At 38.4% G+C, this 24,675-nt stretch overlaps 1 protein-coding gene across 8 annotated transcripts in view; it reads left to right on the forward strand.

Annotated features, from left to right (window-relative positions):
• Positions 1–24,675, forward strand: part of ADIPOR2 (adiponectin receptor 2) — a 99,602-nt gene that overhangs the window by 38,057 nt on the left and 36,870 nt on the right. Inside the window, exon 1 of one of the 8 annotated variants that reach the window (XM_054527863.1) lies at positions 6,837–6,999. The exons of 4 other annotated variants lie outside the window; for them this stretch is intronic. The gene's annotated coding sequence lies outside the window, so the exon portion shown is untranslated. Of the gene's footprint in view, positions 1–6,836; positions 7,000–9,913; positions 9,933–15,273; positions 15,421–24,675 lie in introns of those variants that run through there. 3 more of the 8 variants (XR_010135632.1, XM_054527866.1, XM_054527864.1) reach the window with 3 other exon arrangements.

A 24,675-nucleotide genomic window follows, 5' to 3' on the forward strand; every position in this document is an offset into this window, starting at 1 on the left:
CTCCCTTTTACTGTTAAAAAATCTCAGAACAAAGTAAAGCCAGTTCCAAATACTTTTCCTAGTTCTACACTGTTTTTTTTTTTAACAAGACAGTCATTTATCTGAGTACAACAGAACAGTTCATTGTTAATACTTTGTTTCTGTGTGCTTTAAATCTTTTTTCCCCCTCTACCCATAATCTCCCTTTGTAAACTTTGAATGTTTTGTCAGTAGATCATCATTGTAGGTAAAGATATTGCACATCAAGACTGTTGATCTTCCCCATTCTTCCTGGAATATACTGGAAGCTATCAGGACTGAGGTTAATTTCTCCATTCCTAGAGTTATATTGTAATAAATATTGGAATACTGGCTTTTGTGTATTTTTTTGTGTTACTTAGTTTTTGGAGAAAGGAAATATTTCTAGACTTTCTTGACTTGTCATAACTTTTTATTGTTAAAGAATATAGTTTAAAAATTATTAAATATTAGGGAGCCTTCTGTTTCATTGGGACTTTAAGGAATGATAGCCATAGGAAGGGATATATCTTATCATAAAGCTTTTAAAAAATAATATATTTATTAAAATTTTTTAAATTTATTTTTTATTTTTAGAAACAGGGTCTTACTCTATTGCCCAGGCTGGTCTCAAACTTCTGGGCTCAAGTGATTCTCCTGCCTTGACCTCCCAAAGTGTTGGGATTACAGGCATGAGCCAATGAGCTCAGCCAGTTTTTTTTTTTTTTTTTTTGAGTGTTGTTTTTTTTTGATAACTTCTAATTATTTTCTTATCCTATCCCTAATAGTTGGCATCAGTTAATGAACTAGTTTTGATTCCCCAAAAGCCCTCTCTAAATCTCCTGTATTTTGCTTTACGTTCTATCTCTTTTGTTTATTTCTTAGGAGAGAAATGTCATTTATGTAATCAGTTCTTATTTTGTAATACTGGGCAGTAAGAAAGCAGGGAAAAGCACAAAACTTGGCACATAGTAAATTTTGTTGCTTGAACAAATTAATGAATGAATGAACTTGCAGGATAAGAGTGCACCCTATTTAGTGGTACTGTTTAATTATTTCATGATCCATAGCCAAGAACGAAGGCTTACTGGAAGGGAACACACAACAAAAAAAGGTGAGGGAAAAGTGTTAATATATCATTTAAGTGACTGTATTACAACAATATTATGTTGTCACTCCTGAGCATGAGATGTGATTCTCATTTACATTTCAAGCTAATTTGGTTAGCTGGGGGAATTCTTAGGCATCTTGAGAGATAATTAGATATACCCCTTAGGACCTCACATAATTATAATCACTATTAGGGGTATTAAAGTTTTTTTTTTTTTTAAACGAAAGCTTACGGGGAAAAGTTGTGATTGGTAAGCGTTTTTTTCTCTTAGTGTTCTCAAAATCTTAGGAGATACATTATTTGAAACAGTTGTTTAATCAATTCTACTTTAGTAGAAACCAACCCTCTATATTGTTATTGCTAACATTTTGTTATCTTGGTTTTTAGATGAAATCTTTAGCATCAGTTGGGCTCATTAGCACCTCTACTAAGAGAAGCAAGCACAGAATGGAAGGGAGAGCAAATCATAACTTTTTAAGAAGTTATTTCTCCTTAGTTAAAAGTTTGGAAGAGAAGCAAGTTGAAACCGTAGGCTGATTATATAAAAGTTTGAGTTATCAGCTCTCTTATATGTAATGCAGGTTGATTATAAGTTTCTGGGCTGTTGTGACAACAAGAAAATTATGTTTATTATTAAAAACTTGTTTATGCTGCATATATGTGAAGGGCATTATACTGTGACAAAGCTAACAATAAAACATACATTTTAATATTTCAGATTCCTTATTTTGTTTGTTTAGAGACAGGGTCTTACTATTGCCCAGGCTGGAGTGCAGTGATGCAGTCATGGCTTACTGAAGCCTCAAATTCCTGGGCTCAAGCGATCCTCCTCCCTCACCCTCCCGAGTAGCTGGGACTACAGGCATGTGACACTGTGTGGCAAATGTTTTGTAGAGGCGACATCTTATTATGTTGTCTAGGCTGGTCTCGAACTTTCTCCCGCTTCAGCCTCCCAAAGTTCTGGGAGCCACTGTGCTGGGCCAGATTCCTTTTTTTAAATTGTGGGAAAATACATGTAACATAAAATTTACTATATTAACCATTTTAAAGGGTACAATTCAGTGGCGTTAGGTATATTCACAATGTTGTACGATCATCACACTACCTAGTTCCGGAACTACTTTATGGTCCCAATCAGAAACTATGCACATTATACAGTAACTCCTCATTGTTCTCTTCTCCCAGCTCCTGGTAAGTTCTATTACACTTTCTGACACTATCAGTTTGCCAGTTCTAGGTATCATATAAATGGAGTCATATAGCATGTCTTTTTGTGTCTGGCTTATTTCACATTGCATACATGTTATAGCATGTATCAAAATTTTATTCCTTTTGGCTGGGTTTGGTGGCTCATGCCTGTAATCCCAGCCCTTTGGGAAGCTGAGCTGGGCAGATCACCTGAGGTCAGGAGTTTGAGACCAGCCTGGCCAACATGGTGAAGCCCTGTCTTTACTAAAAATACAAAAATTAGCCAGGCGTGGTGGCGTGTGCCTGTAATCCCAGCTACTTGAGAGGCTGAGGCAGGAGAATCGCTGGAATCCGCAGGGCAGAGGTTGCAGTGAGCCGAGATCGTGCAGCTGCACTCTAGCCTGCATGACAGAGTGAGACTTGGTCTGAAAACAAAAACAAAAAAACACCAAGTTTATTTTAAAAAAAGCTTAGACTTTTTTTTATATTACAGAAAAATTGAGTGAAAAGTACAGAGTTCCCATATATATACCCGCTGCTTGGTACCACCAGTTTCCTGTTACTAACATCTTGCATTAGTGTGGTACATTTGTTACAGTTGATGAGCTGATATTAATACATTTTTAATTAAATTGAATAGTTTTGCATTAGGGTTCACTCTGTGTGTTGTACATTCTGTGGGTTTTGACACATGTATGAAAGGTATCCACTACTTACAGTTCTCACAGAATAGTTTCACTGCCCTAAATATTCAGTGTTTCATCTATTCATCCCTAAATCCCTGCCAACCACTGATCTTTTTACTGTCTCCTTAGTTTTGTCTTTTCCAAAATGTCATATAATTGGAGTCATATAATATGTAATCTTCTGATTTATTTCTTTCCACTGGCAATATACACTTAAGGTTCTCCATGGCTTTTCATGGCTTCATAGCTCATTTCTTTTTATTGCTGAATAGTTCACTGTTGTATGGATGTGTACCACAGTTTGTTTATTCATTGACCTATTAAAGACTATCTTGGTTGCTTCCCAGTTTTGGCAGTTAGGAATAAAGCTACTATAAACACTTGTATGCAAGTTTTTGTGTGCCCATAAGTTTTTAACTCATTTGGGTAAATTGTATGCCTTTCTAACTTTTGTATTTATGCATACACTTTTATATAGTTGTAGAACTTAGTTTTATCTAGTTGTAATAATTTTGTTTTATGTTTTAAGATAACATAAACAATCTTCATGCTGTTTTTGAATGCTCCCTGATATTAAAATGAGAAAATGAATTTATTATGTACTTTTTAAATTTTTCTGTTACTCATTAATTGCTTCCATTTTCCCCCGCCTTAATAAATACTTTTGTGTGTGTAGTTTTTCTGTTTTGTATTGCTTTAGGATAAAATTCAACGAGAAACAGTAAAGAGTACAGTTGTTGGGATCAAGGCCATTTTAGATAATTCTTGATATGCAGTAAGGTTTCACAATGGGAAACCTTGTTAGATTTACAGTGGAGGTTTGCTGCAGTTTATTTTGTGGCCTTCTAGACAAGAGTAGCACCAGTTATCTGTGTAATTTTACTTAGAAAAAAAACAAACTTTTCACTGGTTCTTTGAAGTGGTAGTAAGCTTCCCTACTGTTGGTTTTGTTCAAAAATCACTGTTTGCTATCTGGATCTTCTTGATTACTTCAGAACTTTATGTAATAGTTTATTGAGGTTCTTAGGTACAGGTAGCTAACACGGGCTTGACTTTATCTTACTATGGTACAATCTAAATATATATTTAATGTTGTTAATTAAGATTATCATTCACAGATGCTCCCTTATATATAGGTGGAGAAACTGAGGCTTCCCTTGAGACACCATGCTCCTGGATATAACCCTGAGAGCAGTTAAACTCTTGAGACCTGCATTCTTTATTTTTCTTAATTATCAGTACAATTATTGGATCAGAGTTTCTTCTTTCTTTTTTGTGAGTCATTAAATTCCATTTTTAAAAGGTATCTTTTGAATACATACATTTACAGGTTTGGAAAATATATTTCTAGTTAAACCATGTGTTCTTATTTATTTTTTTTTATTTTTTAATTATATTTTAAGTTTTAGGGTACATGTGCACAACGTGCAGGTTTGTTACATATGTATACATGTGCCATGTTGGTGTGCTGTAACCGTTAACTCATCATTTAACATTAGGTATATCTCTTAATGCTATCCCTCCCCCCTCCCCCAACCCCACAACAGGCCCCGATGTGTGATGTTCCCCTTCCTGTGTCCATGTGTTCTCATTGTTCAATTCCCACCTATGAGTGAGAACATGCAGTGTTTGGTTTTTTGTCCTTGCGATAGTTTGCTGAGAATGATGGTTTCCAGCTTCATCCATGTCCCTACAAAGGACATGAACACATCATTTTTTATGGCTGCATAGTATTCCATGGTGTATATGTGCCACATTTTCTTAATCCGGTCCATCATTGTTGGACATTTGGGTTGGTTCAAAGTCTTTGCTATTGTGAATAGAGTGCCGCAATAAACATATGTGTGCATGTGTCTTTATAGCAGCATGTTTTATAATCCTTTGGGTATATACCCAGTAATGGGATGGCTAGGTCAAATGGTATTTCTAGTTCTAGATCTTTGGGGAATTGCCACACTGACTTCCACAATGGTTGAACTAGTTTACAGTCCCACCAACAGTGTAAAAGTGTTCCTATTTCTCCACATCCTCTCCAGCACCTGTTGTTTCCTGACTTTTTAATGATCGCCATTCTAACTGGTGTGAGATGGTATCTCATTGTGGTTTTGATTTGCATTTCTCTGATGGCCAGTGATGATGAGCATTTTTTCATGTGTCCTTTGGCTGCATAAATGTCTTCTTTTGAGAAGTGTCTGTTCATATCCTTTGCCCACTTTTTGATGGGGTCATTTGTTTTTTTCTTGTAAATTTGTTTGAGTTCATTGTAGATTCTGGATATAAGCCCTTTGTCAGATGAGTAGATTGCAGAAATTTTCTCCCATTCTGTAGGTTGCCTGTTCACTCTGATGGTAGTTTCTTTTGCTGTGCAGAAGCTCCTTAGTTTAATTAGATCCCATTTGTCAATTTTGGCTTTTATTACCATTGCTTTTGGTGTTTTAGACATGAAGTCCTTGCCCATGCCTATGTCCTGAATGGTATTACCTAGGTTTTCTTCTAGGGTTTTTATGGTTTTAGGTCTAACATTTAAGTCTTTAATCCATCTTGAATTAATTTTTGTATAAGGTGTAAGGAAGGGATCGAGTTTCAGCTTTCTACATATGACTAGCCAGTTTTCCCAGCACCATTTATTACATAGGGAATCCTTTCCCCATTTCTTGTTTTTGTCAGGTTTGTCAAAGATTAGATAGTTGTAGATATGTGGCATTATTTCTGAGGCCTCTGTTCTGGTCTATATCTCTGTTTTGGTAGCAGTACCATGCTGTTTTGGTTACTGTAGCCTTGTAGTGTAGTTTGAAGTCAGGTAGCATGACGCCTCCAGCTTTGTTCTTTTGGCTTAGGATTGACTTGGCAATGCGGGCTCTTTTTTAGTTCCATATGAACTTTAAAGTAGTTTTTTCCAAATCTGTGAAGAAAGTCATTGGTAGCTTGATGGGGATGGCATTGAATCTATAAATTACCTTGGGCAGTATGGCCATTTTCACAATATTGATTCTTCCTACCCATGAGCATGGAATGTTCTTCCACTTGTTTGTATCCTCTTTTATTTCATTGAGCAGTGGTTTGTAGTTCCTCCTTGAAGAGGTCCTTCATATCCCTTGAAAGTTGGATTCCTAGGTATTTTATTCTCTTTGAAGCAATTGTGAATGGGAGTTCACTCATGATTTGGCTCTCTGTTTGTCTGTTATTGGTTTATAAGAATGCTTGTGATTTTTGCACATTGATTTTGTATCCTGAGACTTTGCTGAAGTTGCCTATCAGCTTAAGGAGATTTTGGGCTGAGACGATGGGGTTTTCTAGATATACAGTCATGTCATCTGCAAACAGGGACAATTTGACTTCTTCTTTTCCTAATTGAATACCCTTTATTTCCTTCTCCTGCTTGATTGCCCTGGCCAGAACTTCCAACACTATGTTGAATAGGAGTGGTGAGAGGGGGCATCCCTGTCTTGTGCCAGTTTTCAAAGGGAATGCTTCCAGTTTTTGTCCACTCAGTATGATATTGGCTGTGGGTTTGTCAGATAGCTATTATTTTGACATACGTCCCATTAGTACCTAATTTATTGAGAGTTTTTAGCATGAAGGATTGTTGAATTTTGTCAAAGGCCTTTTCTGCATCTTTTGAGATAATCATATGGTTTTTGTTGTTGGTTCTGTTTATATGCTGGATTATGTTTATTGATTTGCGTATGTTGAACCAGCCTTGCATCCCAGGGATGAAGCCCACTTGATCATGGTGGATAAGCTTTTTGATGTGCTGCTAGATTCGGTTTTCCAGTATTTTATTGAGGATTTTTGCATCGATGTTCATCAGAGATATTGGTCTAAAATTCTCTTTTTTTGTTTTGTCTCTGCCAGGCTTTGGTATCAGGATGATGCTGGCCTCATAAAATGAGTTAGGGAGGATTCTCTTTTTTTCTATTGACTGGAATAGTTTCGGGAGGAATGGCACCAGCTCCTCCTTGTACCTCTGGTAGAATTCGGCTGTGAATCCATCTGGTCCTGGACTTTTTTTGGTTGGTAAGTTATTAATTATTGCCTCAATTTCAGAGCCTGTTATTGGTTTATTCAGAGATTCAGCTTCTTCCTGGTTTAGTCTTGGGAGGGTGTATGTGTCGAGGAATTTATCCATTTCTTCTAGATTTTCTAGTTTATTTGTGTAGAGGTGTTTATAGTAGTCTCTGATGGTAGTTTGTATTTCTGTGGGATCAGTGGTGATATCCCCTTTATCATTTTTTATTGTGTCTATTTGATTCTTCTCTCTTTTCTTCTTTATTATTCTTGCTAGCGGTCTATCAATTTTGTTGATCTTTTCAAAAAACCAGCTCCTGGATTCATTGATTTTTTTGAAGGGTTTTTTGTGTCTCTATTTCCTTCAGTTTTGCTCTGATCTTAGTTATTTCTTGCCTTCTGCTAGCTTTTGAATGTGTTTGCTCTTGCTTCTTTAGTTCTTTTAATTGTGATGTTAGGGTGTCAATTTTAGATCTTTCCTGCTTTCTCTTGTGGGCATTTAGTGCTATAAATTTCCCTCTACACACTGCTTTGAATGTGTCCCAGAGATTCTGATACGTTGTGTCTTTGTTCTCATTGGTTTCAAAGAACATCTTTATTTCTGCCTTCATTTCATTATGTACCCAGTAGTCATTCAGGAGCAGGTTTTTCAGTTTCCATGTAGTTTATTTTTGATTCAGAAAATTTGGTCAGAATTAGTGTCTACACAATGGGCCTGTTTTCATGTCCACCAGGCATTATGGCTGAGTGAAAAGCCAGAAGGGCCCGATTTTGAACTTTTCTTCCACTTACCAGCCATGAGACTGAGCAACCTGCACGAACTGTGTGAGCCTTGAATTCTTCAGTTGCAGAAATGAGGTGTTGAATCCTTCAGGTTGTTAGGAAGAATAAATGAGATAATGGGCACCTGAAAGCATATATTTATGTTAGGAATATATAATTATTGCTGTTTGAAATTGTAGCCTGTATATGTTATATTTGCAGAGTGCCCAAATACTTGTTCCTCAGATATAGAGTTTACGTACATCTCAATGTACCTTTTATAGTTGAAGTTGTTTTGTTTTGAGAGAAGACTGAAGTTATTTGTGGGTTTTTTTTTTTACAGTATTGTCATATGGAAAATACATGTTAATTATCAGGGTTTAGGTTTTCTGCTGAGTGTGTTTCAAATTAAGTCATTTCCCTCTAGAATTGATAGTTTGTTGTCTTCATGTTATTTATAATCATTTCCAAGTTTACCAGATAGAAAAACCCTTACTGAAATTTTGGAAAAAAAGTACACCAGTGAGTTGTTTGCTAATCTTCCTGTAGTTGTCACGCAGACTGACTGTTTATATTTTTTGGAGACAGAGTCTTACTCTGTCACCCAGGCCGGAGTGCCGTGGTGTGATCTTGGCTCACTGTGACCTCTACCTCCTGGGTTCGAGCAATTCTCGTGCCCCAGCCTCACGCTTGGGTAATTTTTTGTATTTTTAGTAGAGATGGGGTTTCACCATGTTGGCCAGGCTGGTCTTGAACTCCTGACCTCAAGTGATCTGCCCATCTTGGCCTCCCAAAGTGCTAGGATTACAGGTGGAGCCACCGCGCCTGGCCCAGACTGACCCTTTACAGCATCACTCCTGTTCCTTGCATATTCATGCTTCCAATTTAAGATTTTGTCAATTACTTATTACAGTTGCCATGTATCAAGTTCCCTTTTTTTGATAATTGGTTCTTTTCTCTTCTATATACTAAGGCAGGGGTGGGAATAAATGTCACAGCATTACCACTACTTGATTTGCTTTTAATGTGTTACTCTCTTGTACTCCTACCTTATTAGTTTTAGTAGTTTATGGCTGGGTGTGGTAGCTCTTGCCTGTAGTCCCAGTACTTTGGGAGGCTGAGATGGATGGATTGCTTGAGCCCAGGAGTTTGAGACCGGCCTGGGCAACATGAAGAAACCCTGTCTCTACAAAAAAAAAAAAAAGTTAACCAGGCATGGTGGTATGTGCCTGTGGTCCCAGCTGCTCGGGAAACTGAGGTGGGAGGATCACTTGAATCTGGGAAATTGAGGCTGCAGTATGAGCTTTGATTGTACTACTGTGCTCAGCCTGGGTGACAGAGTGAGACCTTGTCTCAAAAAAAAAGTTTTAGTAGTTTCTGTGTTTTATTTGTAAATTTAACTCCGTATTGAGCCAGAAAAGCACAAGCCCTGTAATTTCTCATTTTAGAGAAAACCATTCCTTTTTTTCCTTCCCCAAGGAGTTTCTCCTTCCTATTTTTTTCTTTAAAGAGAGTTTGGCAGAATTCCAGAGCCTAAAATAATAAAATAAAAGTAATTAAATGAATTCTCCAGCCAGCAGAAACCATCTTATGTTGAATTGCTAGTGGTTTATGCTGGTCCCCCTTTGACCTTCTTTCACTTTTTGGAGGTGGATGAACTTTTCCACTCAAAACTATCTTGTCAGCCTCACACATATTTATTAAAGGAGTGAGTATGCTTAAGAGACAGATTTTTTTGTGTTGGTTGAAGAAACCATTTTGGATATTTTTCTCTATTGTGACTGGGACTGAATTTTTAGATTGATTCATATTTTCCTTTGAAGAACAAAGGAACATTTTTCTTGAAAATGAGAATTAACAGGAGCATTAATTAATAACAACAAAAAGTCTGTCTGTTAAATGTATTTGGGGAGATTATTTGTTTTCAAAGAATAACATTTGTTGTGTGAGTCATTATATTCAGCAAAATTTCTTTTGTGATAATTTTATGCTGCCATAAAATTTTTTGGGAAAATAACTTTAAAAAACTTCAAAAAATTTTATTTTAGAGGGGCAGTAGTGCAGTTGGAAGAGGAATTTTAAGTCAAAGAACAGTAAAACATGAATTCTTTCCGAAGACAGTTGAAAATTTACTGTGCATCAGGAACATTATTTAGCTCTGAACATAAAAAATGATTAAGGTACTGCTCTCTGCCTTTATGTCTTTGCGTGTAGTCTAATGGGAGACACAAGTAAATAAGAAACAATGGGTCAAGGTCATTATAGTAGTAGTTACACAGGTAGGTGCATAGGCTTCTAGTCTAGCCATTGGGATGCTGTGTGAATTGTAGCTATGTGGAGAAGCCTTGAGATTTCCCTCTCTGAAAGTAAAATTATTGCCTTAGGGCAGGGTTAGCAAACTATAGCTAGCCCCTGGGTATCTACCTGTTTTTGTATGGCTCATGAGCAAAGATTGGTGTTTACATTTAAAAATAGTTTAAACAAAATAATGTTTTGTGATAGATGAATGAAAATTATATGAAATGGAAATCTCAGTGTTAATAAAGTTTTATTGGAACACAGCCACATTAATTCATTTACATATTGTCTGACCACTTTTGTGCTGCACTAGCTGAGTTGAGTTTTTTGTAGGAGAGACCTTTTGTGGCCCATGAAACCTAAAATATTTATAATCTGGGCTTTTATTATAGAAAATGTTTGTTGAGCCTTCTTTAGAGTGTTATGAGCACTGACTTTTTATGACCTCAATCACACATGCAGCTTCCTTAAATTCCTTATGATGTGTTTAAAAGTTAAATTAGCTGTGTGCAGTGGCTTACGCCTGTAATCCCAGCACTTTAGGAGGCTGAGGTGGGTGGATCACCTGTGGTCAGGAGTTCAAGACCAGCCTGGCCAACATGGTGAAACCCTGTCTATACTAAAAATACAAAAAATTAACCGGGCGTGGTGGCATGTGCCTGTAATCCCAGCTACTCAGAAGGCTGAGGCAGGAAAATTGCTTGAACCTGGGAGGCAGAGGTTGCGGTGAACTGAGATCGCGTCGTTGTACTCCTGCCTGGGCGACAAGAGCGAGGCTCCATCTCAAAAAAAAAAAAGTTAAATTTTAAGTGGCTGTATAAAGGATTATGATGATGCCTACCTTGAATGGTAAACTTTTAGATGTAACTTTTCAGTTATTTCTGCAGAAAAATGCTAAAGTGATGTGCTATTCTATTGAAAGCCAAGTGTATTGATTTGCTAGGCCTGCCATAAAGTACTGCAGACTGGGTGGCTTAAATGACAGAAATGTATTTTCTCACAGTTCTGGAGGCTAGAGTTTCAAGATCAACATGTCAGCAGGTTTGGTTTCTCCTATCACCCCTCTCCTTGGCTTGCAATTGTTGCCTTCTCTCTGTCCTCACAGGGCCTTTCCTCTGGGCATGTGTTCCTCCCTGGTGTCTCTTCTTACAAGGACATCAGTCATAGTGGATTAGGCCCCCCCACCTTGTAACTTCATTTAACCTTGATTACCTCTCTAAAGCCTCTATTTCCAAATACAGTCACATTGTAAAGTACTGGGGGTTAGGACTTAACGTATGAATTTTGAGAGGCTACAATCAGTGCACACCACCAAGGAATTTCTGATAGAAACTTCATTTGTTTACACATTAAGCAGATCTTGAGGGTGTGTACTGTGTGACAGATCCTGTTCTAGATAAGTATGGGTGTGTACTGTGTGACAGATCCTGTTTTACATATGTATGTGTGTGTACTATGTGACAGATCCTGTTTTAGATACGTATGGTGAACAAGACAAACAAGATTTGACACTTAAGAGGCTGGTGGTTTAGTTGAGAAAGACAGATAATTAATAGGAAAATAAATATTTGAGAGAGTGATAAGGACGGTGAAGGAAATTAAACCGTGTAAAGTGTTAGAATGATTAGTGTGAAGGGTGGTCAGGTAAGGGCTTCCTGAAAAGGTGACCTTTTACCTGGGAGCTTAAATGGTAAGGGATAGCTAGCTAGTTAAGTTCCCAGGCATGTTTCTAGGGCCTGATGTTGATCAAGATTGGTATGGAAAATGATCAAAAGAATAGTGAGTCAATTAGGGAGCTTTATAAGTTGAGGTTGGAGAGGTTGGTGGGGCAAAATCATTAAGGGCCTTGTGGGAATTATGGTAAAGATTTGGCTTCCTTTTGCACAAGGAATAAAATCTGGAGGGATTTTAGCAGGGGAGTGACATGATTTTTCTGTTTGAAAGAGCACTTTGGCTGCTAAATAAAGAGAGGAAACTGCAGGTATGAGAGTAGAAGATAGGGAGGCTCGTTAGGGGATTATCAAAGTATTGTAGGTCAGAGATATTGGTGGTTTAGCTAAGATAGTAGCAGGGAAGAGAAAAAGAAAGGGAAATAATTTGAGAGATATTTTGGGAGATAAAATCCATGTATTATTTACTAATGGGTTAAGTATGGGGGCTTAGGAAAAGGGAAGAATATCTTTGGCAATAGTGTTGTGTAATACTGTCCACTGTAGCAAGTGAACCTATAGTGTTAGCAAATCAGATAGATGATTGCTGCAGCAGCAAGTTACAGAATATAATTTGGAAAGGAAAAAAGCCTTCAATCATTAAATAGGAAAACAGAAGGCAGGTAAACAATGCTATGGTTTAATTATGTTCAGCTTACAGGCTTATAGCTACTAGAAAACCAATGGGGAATTCATAGTTTGCCATAGAGAATGCCTTTGGGACACATAACCTGCTTGGAATGAAAAAGCCCTGGAGGGTATTATAAAATAACAAATGTCAGGTTTGATGGAATGACTATGCATGCAATTAAGTGATTTTCTTTAGTGCTAGAGTTCTTTTTTCCTAGGTAAATCATTTTAAAAAATGGACCAGACTTTGTGAAAGTAGATATGTTACATAAAATAATGTTAGCTAAAGATGAATGGAATAGGTTAAGAGTGTCTTCTTGAAAATTTGAACTATATCTCTTTCAAAAAGAATTTTATTACCTCTAGGCTGGACTTGACTGAAAAGTTAAAAAAAAAAAAAGAAAATCTTACGATTGTTGAACTCCCAATGAGGAGTCAGAGAATTGTGAGAGCCAGGGTCTGTTTTTTGTCACTTTTGTCTCTCTCTCTCTTTTTTTAAAATAGCATCTTGCTATCCGCCAGGCTGAAGTGCAGTGGTGCGATTACAGCTCCTTGCAGCTTTGAACTGTCAAGCTCAAGCGATCCCACCACTTCAGTGTCCTGAGTAGTTGGGACTGCAGGTGCACACCACCACGCCTGGCTTATTTTTGCATTTTTTGTAGAGACAGGGTCTTGCCGTGTTGCCCAGGCTGGTCTTGAACTCCTGGGCTCAAGCCATCTGCCCACCTGGGCCTCCCAAAGTGCTGGGATTACAGGCATGAGCCACTGTGCCCAGCTACCACTTTTTTCTATGTTTAGAAATCTACCTCTGAGCCTTATTCCCCATCCATAAGGCAGGTAACCACTAGATGGCTAATTTTGAAAGAGCGAGAGCATTCAGAGATGCACAGTAATTCTAAGTTCTGAGTAGAATACAGTCATCACTTGGTATCCATGGGGGATTGGTTCCAGGACCTCCCATGGATACCAAAATCTGTGGATGCTCAAGTTCCTGATAGAGAATGGCATAGTGTTTGCATATAACCTATGCACATCTTCCTGTATATTGTAAATCATGTCTAGATTACTTGTAGTACCAAATACAATGTAAATGCTCTGTAAATAGTTATTATACTGTATTGTTTAGGGAAAAAGTCTACATGTTCAGAGTAGATGTAATTTTAAAAATCTGGATAATTTCCATCTGTGGTTGGTTGAATCCACAGATGCAGAACCCATGGATACAGAGGGCTGACTGAACATAAAAGCAAGGCAAGTGTGATAGCAGCCTTCTTTACTTCAGGATTCAGGATTTACTTCTTTACTTCAGGATCAAATATTTTTACTTTTCCAATTTATTTTTTTGTTTGTGAAGAGTTGGGAGTTGCTGGGTTTAGTTATGCTACTCTCTTATTAAGGGAGAATATAGCAATCTTAGAGGGATTTGCAAACCATAGCTCTTTGGGAAACATTCAAAATTTTCCTTGTGTAAGAAATTTTATGAGTCTCGAGGGCCGGATGTGGTTGCTCATGCCTGTAGTCCCAGCACTTTGAGAGGCCAAGGCTGGAGGATCTCTTGAGGTCAGGGGTTTGAAACTGGCCTGGCCAGCATGGTGAAACCCCATCTCTACCCCCCCCAAAAAAAAAAAAAACAGTGAGCCAAGATTGTGCCACTGCACTCCAGCCTGGGCAACAGAGCGAGACTCCGTCTAAAAAAAAAGACATTCTATGAGTCTTAAATTACATCAAGTAGCTTTGGAGGCAATAGCTTAAATTCTCTAAAATACTGGGCACATTAGCTCATGCCTGTAAGCACTTTGGGAGGCTGAGATGGGAGGATCACTTGGGGCCAGTAGTTCAAAACCAGCCTGGGCAACAGAGTGAGACTCTAGTGCTACAAAAAAATTAAAAATTAGCTGGGTGTGGTGGCACACACCTGTAGTCTTAGCTTCTCTGGATGGAGGCTGAGGCGGGAGGATTGCTTGGGCACAGAAATTCAAGGTTACAGTGAGCTGTGATTGTGCCACTGCACTCCAGAGCGAGACCCTATCTCTAAAAATATTAAATTAAAAAAAAAACCCATACAACTCAAATTTCCAGGTACTGTTATTAATATGAGTTATCTTGAACTGTTGAAAAATTAATCACTTATTGTTGATTTCTATCTGCATATTAAAGATCTGGCTTAAGAGTCTCGCATTTGATGAATAGGCTTTTCTATGTTATATACAAGAAAAAGGAGATAAAATAATTTAACTTTTTTATTACATTAAAAAACAGGACTCTGGGAATTGTCACTTTATGATCAGCCTTTTATTTTTTCCAGACTGTGTCATTGTGTATGCCTGTCCCACCCAACGGATGAGACCACTGGTCATGTTTAGCTCAAATTTATGTTGGATAGAGGTTATAGGATGGTCCTTATCTAAATGCAGAAAGGAATGTTTATTTTGCTGTTACGTTTTATGTGGGATAAAATGCTTGAAAGGTCTTTTTTTTTTTTTTGAGATGGAGTCTTGCTCTGTCGCCCAGGCTGGAGTGCAGTGGTACTATCTTGGCTCACTGCAAGCTCTGCCTCCCAGGTTCATGCCATTCTCCTGTCTCAGCCTCCTGAGTAGCTGGGACTACAGGCAGCCGCCACCATGCCTAGCTAATTTTTTGTATGTTTAGTAGAGACAGGGTTTCACCACGTTAGCCAGGATGGTCTTGATCTCCTGACCTCGTGATCTGCCTGTCTCGGCCTCCCAAAGTGCTGGGATTGCAGGTGTGAGCCACCACGTCCAGCTTTTTTTTTTTTTTCCCCCGAGACAGAGTCTTTGGCTCTGTCACCCCGGCTGGTTAGTAGCTGGAACTATAGGCGCGTACCGCCACGACCGGCTAATTTTTGTATTTTTTTGTAGAGACGGGGTTTCACCATGTTGACCAGGCTGATCTTGAACTCCTGACCTTAAGTGATCCACCTGCCTTGGCCTCCCAAAGTGCTGGGATTACAAGTGTGAGCCACTGCACCTGACCTACTTGAAAATTCTTAAATGGTGCCTTATACTTTCTGGTAATAAAAGCACTATTTTAATGTTCGGAACTATTTTCATTATTTGCTAACCTTACAATTAAAAAATCCTTTTATATTTATCTTTGGATAGATATGAGGGGACCTCAAAAAGTTTGTGGAAAAATGGAATTAAAAGATAAAAATACAAAATATAAACTTTATTCTCAATATAAGCTCTATCGAGTTCAAGAAACTTTTGTAAGCAATAATGCTAGCCATTTAGTCCACTCCTAAAGAAGTGAGGGTCCTGTAACCATATCAATATGTGCAGTCTTTTTTTTCATTATTAACTAAAGAAAAATGGGTGCCCTTTAAATTTTTTTTTAAGATTAGGAAACAAAAAGTCAGAAGGAGCCAATCAGCACTGTTTGGTGGATGCCCGGTGATTTCCCATTGAAACCCTAGCAAAACTGCCTATTTGAGAGGAATGAGCAGGAACCTTGTTGTGGTGAAAGTCAACAAGATTCCTTGAGCATTCCAAAAAGCTTTTGTCATGACCTTTGCTCTTGATGGGTTTGCTTTTGCTCTAACTGGATCACTTTCATCTGTTGGTACCCATTGCTTTGTTTTTTTTCTTTGTCTTCAGGATCACACTGGTAAAGTCATGTTTCATCTCCTGTTAAAATTTTTCAAAGAAATTCCACATGCTGTTGTTGCCACTTGTTTAAAATTTGCATTGAAGGCACTGCTTTTGTCTGTGGCCAATCTGAGCACAATGGTTTTAGTACCCATCAATCAGAAAGTTTGTTCAACTTAAATTTTTTTGTTAGATTTGTATAAGCTGAATGAATTTATATGTCTATGATATTGGCTGTTTGTGCTGTTAATCATTGGATCTCTACATTTAGGTTACAAATGGGATGAATTTTTTCCTAAAAAATTTATGTTGATAGTCTGCTACTGCAGGCTTCATCTTCAATATCATCTTGTCCCTTCTTACAATGAATTGTCCTATTTATAAACTGCTGATTTCTTAGGGGCATTGTTTCTATAAAGTTTTCGTAAAGCACCAGTGATTTTACCATTCTTCCACTCAAACTTCACCATAAATTTGATGTTTGTTCTTGCTTCAATTTTAGCAGAATTCATGTTGCTCTGTTAGGGTGCTTTTCAAACCAATGTCTTATCCTTAGTGCCTCAAACTACATCTTGTTCAGATGTGTTATAACAAGTTAGTACCAGCTTATTTTGGTGCAAAATTTTTTTGAAATTCATGCATAGTTTTTTCGTAAAACATATGTTACATGAACTTTTTGAAGATCCCTTGTACCTGCAGTCCAAAATTCAGAAGTTACTAAAGAATGTAAAATAAAAATAAGTCTTCTTCCTATGCTTGTTTTCACTTACCCAGTTTCCTTCCTTATCTTCCTGATGGATTAAAAAAAAAAATGACATGATCTAAAAAACATGATCTATTTTGGGTCTAAGGACATGTATAGCTTGAAAGTGAAAGGACTGAAAGAGTTATCACATGCAAATAGTAACTAAAAGAGAGCTGGGACAGTTCGCTAATATCAGACAGGATAGATTTTTAGTTAAAAACTCTTATAAACACTTATTATTAAGAGGCTGGGTGTGGTGGCTCATGCCTGTAATCCCAGCACTTTGGGAGGCTGAGGTGTGTGGATCACTTGAGGTAAAACTTCATCTTTACTAAAAATACAAAGATTAGCCGGGCGTGGTGGTGTGTGCCTGTAATCCCAGCTGCTCAGGAGGCTGAGGCAGGAGAATTGCTTGAACCAGGGAGACGGAACTTGCAGTGAGCCGAGATCGAGCCATTGCACTCCACCCTGGGCGACAGAACAAGACTGCCTAAAAAACAAAAAACCTTCTTGTAAGAGACAAGGAAGAGCATTAAATAGAAGAGTCGATACACCAAGAAGATATAACAATTATAAACATGTATATACCGAACATCAGAGCTCCAAATAACCTGAAGCAAATATTGACCTCATTGAGCAACAGACAGATCTAAAATAATAACTGGAGACTTTAATATGCCACTTTCAATAATGGATAGAACAACTAGACAGATCTAGTCTAGTTAGAAGTAGAGTAGAATTATAGGCGTGGTGGCTCACGCCTATAATCCTAACATTTTACCAGACTGAGATGGGAGGATTGCTGGAGCTCAGCAGTTTGAGACCAGCCTGGATAAATAGTGAGACCTTGTCTCTACTAAAAATTAAAAAATTAGCTGGGCATGTTGTTGCACTCCTGTTGTCCCAGCTACTTGGAAGGCTGAGGTGAGAAGATTGCTTGAACCCAGGAGTTTGAGGTTGCAGTGAACTGGATCATGTCCTTGCACTCCAGTCTGGGCAACAGAGTAAGTAAGACCTTGTCTCCCCCACTAACTCCACCACCCCCCCCCAAAAAAATAAACAAAACAAAACAAAGAAATAGAAGACTTTAACACCGCTGTAAACCAATTGGGCCTAATAGACATGTATACCACAATCCACTCAGTAGCTATTTTTCTCAAGTGCACACAGAACATTCTTCAGGATAGACCATATACTATGCCATAAAATTAGTCTTAATAAATTTAAAAAGATTGAAATTATACAAAGTGCCTTTTCTAATCACAATGGAATGAAAGTGGAAATATGAGAACGAGAACTGGAAAATTCACAAATATGTGGAAATTAACACACTTAACCATTAGTTCAAAAATCACAAGGTAAATAAGAAAATATCGAGACAAAAACACAGCATACCAAAACTTAGGGGTTGTAATATATGTATCACTTTATACAATTGGCTTTTCAAAATCAGTTAAGACAAAAGGTAAACATTTATATAATTACAGGTACTCTTTTTTGTTGGGCGGTGGTTGGTGGGTGGTATGTGGATTTGAATTACTGTTTGAGGTCACTTGCTTTCAGGCTTTTGCATTTCTTTTAAGGGGGATCTTCCAGGAACAAAATCTGTTTTATTGCTTTTTAAAATCTGAGAAGGTCTGTTTTGCCTTCAGTTTTGAAATGTAGTTTTGCTAGATATAAGATTGGTTGACAGGTTTTTTTTTTTCTTTTATTTGAACACTTTGATTATGTTATCTCATTGTTTTCTGTCTGCCATTGTTTCTGCTTTGAAGTCAGCTGCTAATCTTACTGGGTTCCATTTTAAAATAATGAGTCATTTGGTTCTTGCTGCTTTTAAGATTTTCTCCTTGACTTTGACTTTCAACATTTTTACTGTGAGGCATCTGGATGTCCTTGCCTTTCTCTTAGTTAAAATATATTGAGTTTCCTGGATGTGTGGTTTATTGTTTTCAATACACTTGTGGAGTTTTCAGCCATTATTTCTTTGAATTTTTTTTTCCCTTCTACTACTTTCTCTCCTCTCCTTTTAGAGTACCAAACTGTGCCTAGTGGTGTCCCACATAGCTCTAAGATTTTCCAGTTTACTGTTGAGCCCCCCCCTTTATTTTTAAATTTCTATTATTGTAATTTTCAGCTTCATAATTTTTATTTGGTTCTTTTTTGTAGTTTACGTCTCTTCATTGATCTCTATCTGAGGTGATATTGTCATTATGCTTTCCTTCACTTTTATTATTTATTTATTTTTTTTTTAGAGATGGAGTCTCTCTCTCTTGCCCTGGCTGGAGTGCAGTGGCGCGATCTCGGCTCACTGCAAGCTCCGCCTCCCAGGTTCATGCCATTCTCCTGCCTCAGCCTCCTGAGTAGCTGGGACTACAGGCTTCCACCACCATGCCCGGCTAATTTTTGTATTTTTAGTAGAGACGGAGTTTCACCGTGTTAGCCAGGATAGTCTCGATCTCCTGACCTTGTGATCTGCCTGCCTCAACCTCACAAAGTGCTGGGATTACAGGCGTAAGCCACCGCCTTCACTTCTTTAATCATGGTTTCCTTTGGTTCCGTGAACACATTTATAATGGTTAAAGTCTTTTTCTGTTAAATTCGACATCTTGTTTCTCATCGTTTTTTATTGCCTGTTTTCCCTTAGTGTATGGACTATACTTTTCTGTTTACATGCCTTGTAATTTTTTGTTGGAAACTGAACATGTTAGATAATACATTATAACAGTTCTGGGCACTGGTTCCTTTTCCTCCAGGGCTTGTTATTGTTATTTGCTTGGTATTTGTTTAGTGACTGACTGGATTCATTTAGTGCAGTTTGTTTCCCTCCGTAGTGTTCAGCCTCTGCTACTGTTCCTCTGGAAGGTGTAATTACGGATATGCCCCCAGTTAGGATGCGTTGACAGTGCTTTTGGTAGGGCTCTCTTCTTTTCTTTCCTGGAATACACCCAGTTTTTAAACTCCACTAATTGCTGGCTGATTGCTCCAATCAATCAGTTGACTGATTTCAACCAATGCCTTGGGGTAAAATGTTCTATAGAATAATCCAAATTCTGACTCATTTGAAGGAATAGTTTCTGAGGTCAGTGTTTAATTTTTGGTCTGATTGTACCAGATACCTTATTCCCTGGTTCACTTCTGCAAACTAACCTACAGCTTAGCCTGTATCTTGATTGTCTAATTGCATGTATCTTGATTATCTTCCCAATTGCCTTTCAGCTCCGCTATTCTTTAGAGCACCTTTAGGCCTTGACTTCATGCTATGTTGCAAATGAAGTCAGGGTCTTTGGGAAAAGATTAGGTGCTGTTTTTTGGTTTTTGGGTGTGTGTTTTAATCTGCTTCTCACCCCAGGCAAACAGTCTGAGCTTGGGCTTTAGAGGTGTGGGAGTGGGAACAATGACAAGTTTCTCTCTGAGTGACATGCTCTGAGTGCTCGGTGGGAGGTAGGCAGTAGCCTGGGGTCCTCCTGGTGTGGAACCACCACCTCAAGAGCAGGGTCAAGAAGGATTGGGGTTTCATTATTTTCAGTGTGCCCGGTCCTAGGTAGAGCCTTCATTCCACAAGTAGGGGTTTGGCAGAAGGGTGCCTCCACTTCTAAACTGTTCATGAAGGACTTAGCCTTCAGCAATAGGTAGCTGGGGAAGGATGGGAAGTACTGATGTCTTATCTCTGGGGAAGAAATCCCGTTGTCTGGGTGCTGGGGGCAGAGGGAGCCCTGTGTTCTTGCCTTCCTCATTATGGAGTGGAGTCTTCTTTTCTGAGCTGGGAGAGAGTGGGAAGGAAAAAAGAGGTTCAAATACCACGGACTCTTGCCTTTCTTACCGAATTTTCTAGATGTGTTCTTGAATAGATGTTTCTTCATTTGCTGTTTGCCTTTTGGACCATTTCCAGAGGTTTTTGATGGTCAGTTTTTACAAGTTTCTCTTGGGAACAAGCCAGTGGAACCCTTTACACTGTCATTCATGCCAGAAGTCACTCTCCTTGTTGTTACCATTCTTAAATTTTAGTCATTCTGATTAGGTTTGTAGTAACATTGCATTGTGTTTTTAATTTGCGTTTCTCCCTGCAGCCTCAGAACTCCTGGGCTCAAGTAATCCTCCCACCTCAGCCTCCTAAGAACTAGGACTGTAGGCGTGTGCCACAGTCCCCAACCTGGCTAATTTTTTTAGTTTTTTTTTTTTTTTTTAAAAGAGATAGGGTCTTGCTATGTTGCCCATGCTGGTCTCGAACTCCTGGCCTCAAGCTGTCCTCCCACAGCGCATGGATTACACGTGTGAGCCACCACGCCCAACCTATGCTGAAAATCTTTCCATGTGATGATTTGCCATCAGTATATCTACCCTCTTTGGTGAAATATTTGTTCATGTTATTTTCCATTTTATGGTTGGATTGTTAGTTTTTGTGCTGTTTAGTTTGGAGACTTCTTTATATAGTTTAGATAGTAGTCCTATCTGTGTTGGTTATGTGATGTGCAAATATTTTCTTCTAGTCTAACTTGTCTTTTCAACATTTTAACAGGCTCTTTCTTTTTTTTTTTGAGACGGAGTCTCATTCTGTCACCCAGGCTGGAGTGCAGTGGCGCGATCTCGGCTCACTGCAAGCTCCACCTCCCGGGTTCACGCCATTCTCCTGCCTCAGCCTCCCGAGTAGCTGGGACTACAGGCGCCTGCCACCATGCCTGGCTAATTTTTTATATTTTTATTAGAGATGGGGTTTCACCGTGTTAGCCAGGATGGTCTCAATCTCCTGACCTTGTGATCCGCCCACCTCAGCCTCCCAAAGTGCTGGGATTACAGGCATGAGCCGCCCCACCCATCCTGCGTTTTACATTTAAGTCTGTGATCCATTTTGAGTTAATTTTTGTATGAAGTGTGACCTAAATTTGCAGGTTGAAGTTTTTTTTTTTTTTAAAGTTTTTTGCCTATGGATGTTCAATTATTTCAGCACCATTTATTGAAAAGTTTATCCTTCTATTATTGAATTGCTTTGGATATTTGTAAACGTGTTTAGGGAAAAACTCTCCTCAAACTGTGTTTTTCCTCTACTGTCATACCACAGCAATAATCAACACAGAAGAAGACTTCTGTGATCACATGCATGGGGTTGTTTTCCCCACACACCAAGCAGCAGACACCAGCCTGAGTGTCCTCTAATTCAGTTCGACACTATCTCCGGGTCATTGGTGTCAGATCCCACAAGTTGAGGGCTCCGTACCTAAGACTGCTCCCCCAACACACACACCAGTTATAAGTCGGGGCCTCCAGAACTTCTGACCCAACCAGCTTCAAGTTGGGGTTCCCATGGCCCCCTCTTTGGGTTCATTAATTTGCTGGACTGGCACACAGAACTCAGGGAAACACTTATTTATGCTTACTAGTTTATTATAAAGAATATTGCAAAGGTTACAGATGAAGGTACGTGCTTGGCTATGTATGGGGGAAGGGGTGTGGAACTTTCATGTCCTCCCTGGATGCTCCACCCACCAGGAACCTCTGCGTGTTCAGCTGTCTTGAAGTTCACTGAACCCTGTCCTCTTGGGTTTTTATGGAAGCTTCATGACATCGACATTCCTACCCCAAGGGCATAGATGGGACCCTACATGAGAGAGTCTTAAGACCTGCAATCAGAAAGTCGGGAGAACATGAAGTGTGGAAGGAGGGCAGGAGAAAGCCAGAGGCCTGCCTCTGAGGCCCAGCACTTCCAGCATTATAATGAAAGACTGGAATAAAGGCTATGGGAGTTAAAGCCAGGAACCATGGATGAAGACCAACAGATATCATAGCACCACAATAAAATAACAGGCATACTTGTGTGGGGGGTTCTCTATTCTGTTCTGTTACTCTATGTGTGTATTCTTTTGCCGATACCAACACAGTCTTGACTAGCTATGTAGTTGGCCTTCAGCGAGGTCTTTTTCGATTGTTTTAGCTGTTTTGGAGCTTTGCCTTCCATGTAAGTTTTATAATGAGTTTTTATCTACAAAAATCCTTGCTGGGATCTTGATGGGAATTGTATTAACCTATAGAACAATTTGGAGAGAATTGACATCTTTACTGAGTCAGTATATTGCTGAGAACATAGTATAACATATTGCTATTTGTTTAGTTTTTTTTTTTTTTTTTTTTTTTTTTGAGAAGTGGGGTCTCATGCTGTTGTCCAGGCTGGAGTGCAGTGGTGTCATCATAGTTCACTGCAGCCTCGAACTCCTGGACTCACGCAGTTCTCTCACCGCATTCTCTTGAGTACCTAGACTACACAGGTGCATGCCACTAAACTCAGCTAACTTTTAATTTTTTTTTTTAGTGACATGGTCTTGTTGCCCAAGCTGGTCTCAAACTCCTGGTCTTGAAGTGATCCTCTTGCCTCAGTCTCTTGTATTTGTTTAGATTTCTGATTTATTTCATCAGCATTTTGGAATTTTTAGCATATAGAGCCTATACGTATTTTGCTAAGTGTATACTTAAAGTGTTTAATTTTCTGTGGAGCAGTTGTAAATGGTATTGTTTAAAATTTCAGTTTCTACATGTTTATTGTTAATATATAGAAAAGTAAATGATGGCTGGGCACAGTGGCTTATGCCTTTAATCCCAGCACTTTGGGAGGCCAACGTGAGAGGATCACTTGAGTTCAGGAGTTCAAGACCGGCCTGGGCAACACAGCGAGACTCCATCACTACAAGAAATTTACAAAAAAAAAAAAAAGGCCAGGTATGGTGGTGTGCACCTGTAATCCTAAGTACTTGGGAGGTGGAGGGCAGGAGGATTCGTTGAGCCCAGGAGTTCAAGGTTACAGTGAGGTATGATTGCACCATTGCACTCCAGCCTGGGCAACAGAGACCCTGTGTCTCTAGAAAGAAAAGAGAAGTGATTGATATTTGAGTGTTGATCTTGAATTCTTCCTGAACTCATTATTTCTAGAATTTTTTTGGTAGCTCCTCAGTAACATTTTAAGATTTATTTTGAAGTGTTTTATCTTTTTTCTATTGTGATATATTCTTATTTCATAATGACCAAATATTGTGGGGTTTTAGGATGAAGGCTGTTGAAATCCATATATCAATTTTATGCCCAATCACATTGATGATTTTTCTTATTTATAATTTTTTCTTTAGTTGATTCTCCTGGATTTTATAGATAAAAGAGTCATATAATCTGCAAATAGTTACAGTTTACCTTTTTTTCCCCAATTTTTATACTCATCTTTTTTCCTCACTTAATTATCTAAGACTTCCAAGATAGAGTTAAATAATGCTGGTGATACCATTTTCTGGCTTTAGACTCTTAGACTTGTTTGCTTTTTTTTTTTTCTTCAAGGCATTGCACGCTAGTAGGAATTCATTTTATTTCAGTAGGTAGAATGCAAATAAAGTAAAACATATAGTAAATTTCAGTTCTCTAGTGTGTTCTAGTATTGGGGTATTCTGTTTTGTTAAATTTATGGGAACCTGAAGGTTTACATACTTTTACTTCAACAGTTCTATTATTGAAAGTCAATATTATAGGCCTTCCTGCTTTCTGTAGAGTGGCCAATATTTGATTTCTTTGTAGATTTTGCAGCACTTTATTTTCTTCATTCTTATTTTATCATACTTGTCAATTTAGAAAACATTATTGATAGGAATGTATATTGATCTCAGGACTTTACTGGAGAGTTGATTTTCTTCTTTTTATTTTAAGGAGGATCCTTAGAAATTATTGGGGAAATCTTATTTGTTGTCATTTGGTTTCTTTTTCTGAGATGAGGATTACAAAACAATTCTAACTAATGGAGCATTTCAGTTTTTTTTTTAATTTTTTATTACGAGACAGGGTCTTTGCTTTGTTACTCAGGCTGGAGTGTAGTAATGCCATCAGAGCTCAGTGCAACCTTGAACTCCTGGGCTCAAGTGATCCTCCCACTTCAGCCTCTTGAGTAGCTAGGACTACAGCCATTAGC

The sequence above is a fragment of the Pongo abelii genome, chromosome 10, assembly GCF_028885655.2.
Source record: "Pongo abelii isolate AG06213 chromosome 10, NHGRI_mPonAbe1-v2.0_pri, whole genome shotgun sequence".
In the NCBI taxonomy this organism is placed as follows: domain Eukaryota; kingdom Metazoa; phylum Chordata; class Mammalia; order Primates; family Hominidae; genus Pongo; species Pongo abelii.